This window comes from Gorilla gorilla, chromosome 19 (genome assembly GCF_029281585.2).
Source record: "Gorilla gorilla gorilla isolate KB3781 chromosome 19, NHGRI_mGorGor1-v2.1_pri, whole genome shotgun sequence".
Classification (NCBI taxonomy): Eukaryota; Metazoa; Chordata; class Mammalia; order Primates; family Hominidae; genus Gorilla; species Gorilla gorilla.
In genome coordinates, this window is record NC_073243.2 from 48,062,337 (window position 1) to 48,070,110 (window position 7,774).

Below are 7,774 nucleotides of genomic sequence, written 5' to 3' on the forward strand. Positions count from 1 at the left end.
CTTAGAGTGGAGGTGCATGCAGGGATCAGGTCACAGGGGTTCACATAGGCCTTTTAAAGGCATGTGGACTTCACCCTCTAGGAAATGGGACAGTATTGAAGGGGACAGTGACCTGATGCACTTTCTACTTTATGAACAACTCCTCCATTGTTTGGAAGATGAATTGGAAAAGATCAAATTTGGAACTGATAATCTTGTAGAGAGAAATGGCGACCTGGCTAGCAGAGGGAAGTGGGGGTGGAGAGAAGTGGAGTGGGTGTGAGAGAGATTTAGGCAGCAGAATCAATAGGAGCATTGAGGTATTTATGGAACTTCCAAGTCAAGAGACTAAAAGAGCAATGCAGCTCTGGAGAGAGGTTCAAAGCTGGAGAGTTGAGTCACCATCATGTTGATGGAACTGGAAGCTATGAGAGGATGAGATTGCCCAGGAGAGTGGGAGGATAGGGGGCTGAGAGCAAACCCTGGGAACAGCCTTTCTCAGGGCCCAGCCCTCCCTTCCCTGGGAGGGGTGTCCTCATTCCTCTGCTTAGGGATAATGTATACTGACTTCCATTTAACATGTGTTTGCAAAGGACATGTGCTAACCAAAGTACAGTATTTTTAATGTAAAGCTTCCTAACCAAGGGTTATAGCACTGGGGCCAGACCCAGTCAACTATTCTCTTCCTAATGAATACTGTCATCTTCTTGACCTTGGTTTTCCTAGGTGACTGCTCTGTTCCTTTCCTCATCCCCTTTTCTGCTTGGCCCAAAATATAGTCTAGAAAATACCTCATGATTAAAAACAAATACTGCACTGAAAAGTAAAGGATCTCAGAAGAAATTAAAATACAGTTCTCCTCTTCCCTGTTAACTTTGGATACTAGATATGAATCTTTCTGGAGCCCAGAGGCCAAGGTCTCCTATAGAATCCTGATTCAGTTTCTCTCCTTGGCTCCTAGTCTGCAGCCTTTTTGCAGGGGCCTGGTACCTGCGCTCCTGAAGACAGAAGTTTAGTGTCTCTTCCCTATCTGGAGTTCAGGTCACAGCCCACGAGCTCCCAAAAGATGGGGTCAAGGAAAGCTTCTTCTATTACTCTCATGCCTAGTCTCCCTGGCCCCTCTCCCTCCATAAATGTAATATGCTCGGACAAATTCTACCCACAATAAAAACTATCTTTGTACAGTGGAGCCAGATCTTTCCTGGGGATTAGGTGCTAAGTGTAAGGCAAAATCTGTGCAAGAAATTAACCTTGGAAACCACTTGGAGGAGAGCTACATTGCAGATGGATGTAGCTTTCTCAGCAAGCCTACCCGAACCTGCTGACCCTTCAAGTCTGGAGTAGATTCCCATTTCCTTAGCAGAACATCAGATGAAGTAGCTGTCCTGGGTCTAAAGTTTATTTTCTCTTCAGAATTCCAGTGGCCACCGAGAGATGCTCATGCTGTTTAAGGCATGGAGACTGGAAGCTGAGGAGAGAAGAGCAGAATCTCAGTTCCTAGCCTCTCCTGAGGCATAAGTGCCCACACTTTTTGGCTACGGTAGTTTCTCACTCTGTCCCTGCCTCCCTTTCTCCCTCCCTTCCTCTCTAGTTGTCTATAGGTAGAGTCCTGTGCATTTCATGCAAACCTGACTGGATGGTCTCAGCATTATTGCGCAAGGCAGCTTAGCTGCTAATCGTCAAGAACTTCGTAATTTCAGTAATAATATATTCAGACATCTTTGTAGGACCCAAAAGCTCATTAAGTGTTTTTTTTCCCTCCAAAAAAGGCAACATGCTTTCAAAGGTAAATTCAAACCTCAGTCTCTAGAGAAACAGAAAATCTGCAGGCAGCTTTGAAATATGGCCTCTTTGCCCACTCCAGTTTTTGGCCATGAAGAGGTACACAGAGACAAGCTCCTACCCCATCTAGAGAAACTGGTTACAGTTCCCCCACTTTCTAACCTTCAAATCCTAGATCAGGAATCCTGAGCCACTCTTGACCTTTAGTGCTCTCTTTCCCTCTCAGTTATTGTACCTCAAGGTGTCTTCTGTATTTTCAGCTAACATTAAGTATGTCCTATGTATGTGCCAGGCATTGTTTGTTCTAAGAAAGAACAAAGTATATTAACACATTTACTCCCCACAACAAGCTTATTAGATAAATACTATTATTATCCCCATTTTACAGATCAGGAAACTGAAGCATAAATAGGTGAAGTAACTTGCTCATGTTCACATTGCTATTCATGTCATCCTAGCATGACTGAACTAGGATTTAGACCGAGAAAGTATGATATTAAGGCCTGTGCCTTAAATCACTGTGTTATTCTGCCTCCCATTTGTTATTTAGGTGTGGATTCTATTTCTAGCTGTTTTTTTTCTATGAGTGTTCCTTCTCTCTCTGTTTATAGCCTCCTTCAGACATCATGATATATACATATTTCAACAGAACTGAGGCTTATACCTTGGATCAAACAGGAACTCAATGAATATTTGTTGGATGATAAAATGACAAAAACCAAAATATAGATCATTAGAAATGATATGATTCTCTGGATGATTTGGGGTTTACTAAAAGATTTCTTTTCTCTCATGAGCATAGTAATAACAGATGAAAAAACACTTGAATATGATTTGATTCTTGAGACCACCTCTATGATGTGATTCTCAAGACACTTCCATGGATGGAGCAGATATTACGCCTATTTTGCAGCTGGGAAAACTAAGACATACACAAAGAAATTTATGACCTACCATCACTGACAGTGATGGGTTGGACCCAGGGCCTAAGGCTCCTGACTTCTAGCTCTGTTAATTTTCCACTTCAGATTTTTCCCAAGTGTAGTTCAATCTAATGCAGGCCACAGTTTGGCTCTGGGTTTGTGCATCAGTGAAACCAGGATGTTGTATTTGAATAGATATAAATGGTGACATTGAAAGGCCTAGGGTGGGACTGGGTGGGAGTGAGACACATGCTAGTCACACAGTGGACTCTCAGTCTGAGAAGACGACAAGTTGCTCATGATAATCATGGAAACAGGTTTAAATTAATGGCATGTTTATTCAGTGGTGTCTTCATCTATTGTTGAAAATCAAATGGTGGACAAAGGGTAAATACCAGAAAATATAGGCAATCATTTAAGAGAGAGAAGAAAACATAGAGGAGTTGGTTATGGGGAAGTTTCTAGAATGTAAATCAGAGAATTTTTTATTTTGGACGGAAAAGGTAAAAAGAGGAAGTTTGTTCTAAACAAAGTGAAAATTCAAATTCAAGCCAGAATTTCAGGAGGCAGGGCTCATTTGGAAACTCCTTTTGTTTATAATGTAGGTTTTTCTCCCCTTTATGAAGCAGATGCTTATACAAGCATTACTAGTGTTGTCAATAACACTGTAACATTTGCCTTCAATCCCTTTGTTGCTCAGGGAACATGTTGGGTTTCGGCACATTTAGCTTTGCCATTTACTTCACAAATTGCAGCTGGGTAGTGCTACAACTAAGTTGATTTTACTGAGAATAAAAATTGAAGAAAAAAAATTCTCCTAACAACCTTTCCAGTAATCACAGGGCTGAAATGCTTTGGAGTGTGTGTGTGTGTGTGTGTGTGTGTGTGTGTGTGCGCGCGTGTGTTTTCCAAACAACTTGGTTTCAGTACAATGATGCTTCAATAAGAATCTTTCTGCAAATCTAATTCAAAAGGGAAGGCTTTGTTGTTATTAAACACAATGGCAGTTTGTACATCTCCACATCATTATGTTGCTTCTCATTATGGTAATTCATTTGCTTCTGCTTTGTATGGATATCAAATAAAAATCACTCTCGCTCCTGGCAAGTGATTGCATTATGGAGACACTCTAGGAGCCCAGCTAAGCGGTACTTGGTGTCATAGCAAACACAATTAGCAAAATGGCATCCAGAGTGGCTGTATGGAGTTGCCCTGTGGTGAATCTCTGCATTTTCTGTTTAGTGGGGCTGGAGGTTACTAGGCTTTGCCATGTGCTTTCTCTATTCTCATCTCTGTATCATTTTCTATTCAAGTGGAACAGCATGAGGACTTTGTGTGGATTTTATTTATTTTTTCTGATCGGCTCTTCCTCAGCACTCAGTGGGCTCAGGGAGCCCTGGGTTATTTTGCCCTCCGAGGAGCTCACGTTTCTCTAAAGAAGGGTCAAAGACAGCATCACCAAATGTTCACTCTGATATCATTGTGGGTTTTTTGGCCTTTTTATTCTTCTTTATTGCCTTTTTTCAACAATTAGAGTATTGAATTTTGTATAAGGTTAAAAAAACCCTTATAGGTCATTATTAATAGCTCTATGTTAAAAAGAAAACAATTTAACACCACTCTCTGTAGAAGAATTTGAGGTGGGGCCATTGCTGCAAGCCGCAGAAGGCTACTCAGTCAATGATGGATTAAGGCTACTCAGTCAATGATGGATTAGCCTAGATGGGATTGACAGCACCAGCTGCTTCTTTGAGATAAGAGACATAGATATAGTTCTTCACTGAGCCATGAAGAAAAAGAGGGCCTGGATTTAGTTGGACTGGTTCTTTTATGTGGAGGCACAGGGTTGTGCCTATGTTTGTCATTGATACTTGGCCTATAGTGTTCATTTTCATTATTCTGGGAAGCTTTTTCTGATGCCTCCAGGGAGAAATGGTTACTCTGCCCTCTAGGCCACTTGTGGTATATACCTGTTGAGTGTCTTCCCAAAAGCCATTCTAATTTCTGCTTCTTGCTCCTCCTCCTCCTCCTTTTTCTTTTCTACTTCCTTCCTGATAAAATCTGTAGCTTTGTGCCCCAGGAATGATCCCGTCTTAGTTCTAAGAGGTGATGCTTCATCATTGGTTTAAGTTTATCAGGGAATCAAAGTTCCTCCTCCAAGTAATTCAGTTAGGCATGGGCTTGAGATACAGTTCTGGCCAATGAACCTTGAGGGGAAGTTTGCTGGGGGACTCTGGAAGAGTTTTTCTCTCTTGTTAAAAGAAAGGCATGTTAAGAGAAACCATTCTTTTTCTGCTGCTGCATGAGGCTGTGACGTCCAGATCTGTGGCAGCAATCTTGTGACAATTAGAGTCAACCATGAAGATAATATTCAACATGCTTGAGAATGGTCTAGTGGAAAAATAGAACTAATCTAGATTTTTTTTTTTTGAGACGGAGTCTTGCTCTGTCGCCAGGCTGGAGAGCAGTGGCGCAATCTCGGCTCACTGCAACCTCTGCCTCCCGGATTCAAGCGATTATCCTGCCTCAGCCTCCTGAATAGCTGGGACTACAGGCACACACCACCATGCCCAGCTAATTTTTGTATTTTTAGTAGAGACAGGGTTTCACCATGTTGGCCAGGATGGTCTTGATCTCTTGACCTCATGATCAGCCCGCTTTGGCCTCCCAAAGTGCTGGGATTACAGGCGTAAGCCACCATGCCCAGCCAATAATCTAGATTTTTGATGTGTCGTTGAGTCAATGAATTAGCCTACCTTAAAATCTTTCTACCTTTGGGCTGCCTCTTTTTCTTCTTCTTTTTTTTTTTTTTGAGACAGGGTCTTGCTCTGTTGCCCAGGCTAGACTGTAGGTGCAATCATAGCTCACTGCAGCCTCCAACTCCTGGACTCAAGCAATCCTCCCATCTCTGCCTCTTGAGTAGCCAGGACTACAGGCATGCATCCAGCTAATTGTTTTCATTTCTTGTAGAGTTGGGGGCCTCACTATGTTGCCCTGGTTGGTCTCAAAACTCCTGGCATCAAGCCATCCTCTTGCCTCAGCCTCACAAAACGCTTGGATTACAGGCATAAACCACCTTACCTAGCTGACCTCTGGACTTCTTTTAGATAAAATAATAAATTTTTATCATTTAAGGCATTCTCAGTCAGGTTTTCTCCTGTTTGTAGCCCAAAACATGACAACTCATACAGTACTGGTCTACTTTGTACCTTTAGAAATGATCTTACTGAGAGGCTCTGTAATTATTATTATTTTTAAAAGGCTGACTCCTTGATTAGATGGTAGTTTCTTGAGGGTAGGTCTTATTTGCTTTGTAATCTGTCACCTTGCACAGATCCTGTTATATACAAGTGTGGTACAAATTGTCAGATAAATACTATGAGGAATGCTCATCGTCAGGTAATCCAGACTCACACAATGAGCTTCTCCACATTTTGGCCCAGACTTGTCAAAAAAAAAAAAGTCAAGTGAAAGTTCTCTGTCATCTAAACACAGAAGTCAGATGCGATCTTCCCTCTGTGCTGTTTAGGGAAGTGATCAATGTTCCTCCAGATGAGCTACACCCAAGAACGCTTGGCTTTTGTACCTTGCTCAGAAAGTACATTCCTGAAAAATTATTTATAAATATTAAATTTTGTAAATATATTTTAGCTATGTTTCAGCTAATAGCTAAAGGAATCCCATTTTCCCCTTGAAAAGCAAAAAAAAAAAAAAAAAGAACTTAGTCATTTTCTAACTTATCAGCATTCTTAAAATTTGCATATGTAGAGGAAACTCATCTTTACACGGAACTCTACTAGTTTAAGTTACTGCCTTTCTTTTTGGCTTGTTTTTACTTTTATGGAGGAGAGAAAAATGATGAGTTGATGAGTACTCATGAAATTGATTTTTAAAACTTCCCAGGTAATGCCACAGGCTGTGTGCACATTCAGCTCAATCCTCTCCTCTAAGCTTTTACAACTGCAGTAAGAATCAACTTTGAGGTTAGTGATTTTTTTTTAATAGAAAGAGTGTTTAGAATGGTGGTTGTTCACCAGCTGATTCCTAAAAGTCCACCTAACCCCAACATGTCTAGAGAAAAGGGAGGAATGTGTGATGGGGACCTGCAGACTCAGGCTCTGGAGTATTCCTACCGCTCTGTGTCTCAGCCAGCTTGAGGGCCCTGGGAAGCTCTTTCCCTTTCTGCTCCCACCTCTTGGGATTTCTTTAAAAATGAAAAAATATATATTTTGTTAATTAAACATTATCATTTTTGTCTTTATCCACCCCTTGGGATTTTACTTGCTTTTCCACAGTAGCCCAGGCCTCTCCCATGTTTCCCACCTCACCCCTGTGCTGAGATGAGAGCAGGTTTTGGGAAGGGCACAAGCAGAGCAGAGTGAGGTGAAGGTGAACCCTGATGTGCCACCCCTTGGTCCCCACATGGGACTCCTTTCCACAGGCGTCTATGCTCCCTGCTCCATCCTCCCTCATGAGTTCACTTCCTCTACATGTGCTGCCTTCTCGGGTCCACTCTCCATTTTCTCCAGCACACACTTAAACTTCTCCAGTGGTGTGCCTGGTACTTGTGCTTGTTTCTGTGAAAGGCAGGTGAGGCTCAAAGGTGTACTCAAATATGTACCCTTTGAGTACAATCCGGGACATCAGTCAGGGCCCTGAGCAATGGTGATGCTGCGGGCTGGTCCTTCTCTGCCTCCGCAGGCTCCCTTTTCCTCTCCTCTTGTGCTTGAGTGTAGGATGGGGATGCTGTGGTAACCTGAATCCCTCCGTTGCTCAGGGCCCCCACGCTGTGCTATCTGTGCTTTGCATAAAGGCCCTGGACAAAGGGAGCAAGTAGAAGCTAACATCTAGCCTGTAATGTGCTCCCCAAGCTGTGTGCCTTGGCACGTGTCTGGTAGAACAAGGAGGGTGCCTTATTTACCCAATAAAGACACCTGTTTTTGTTGGCTCAGCTGTCCATAAAAATCAAGGTGCTGCTTTTTAGTTTGCACCAAGGCTCTAGAATGGCTAGTGGAGGCCCTGCCACTGCTGCTGTGAACTGGAGATCTGGCTTAGGAATGCACGAGAGGGGCTGATGCCCTCCAGCACTG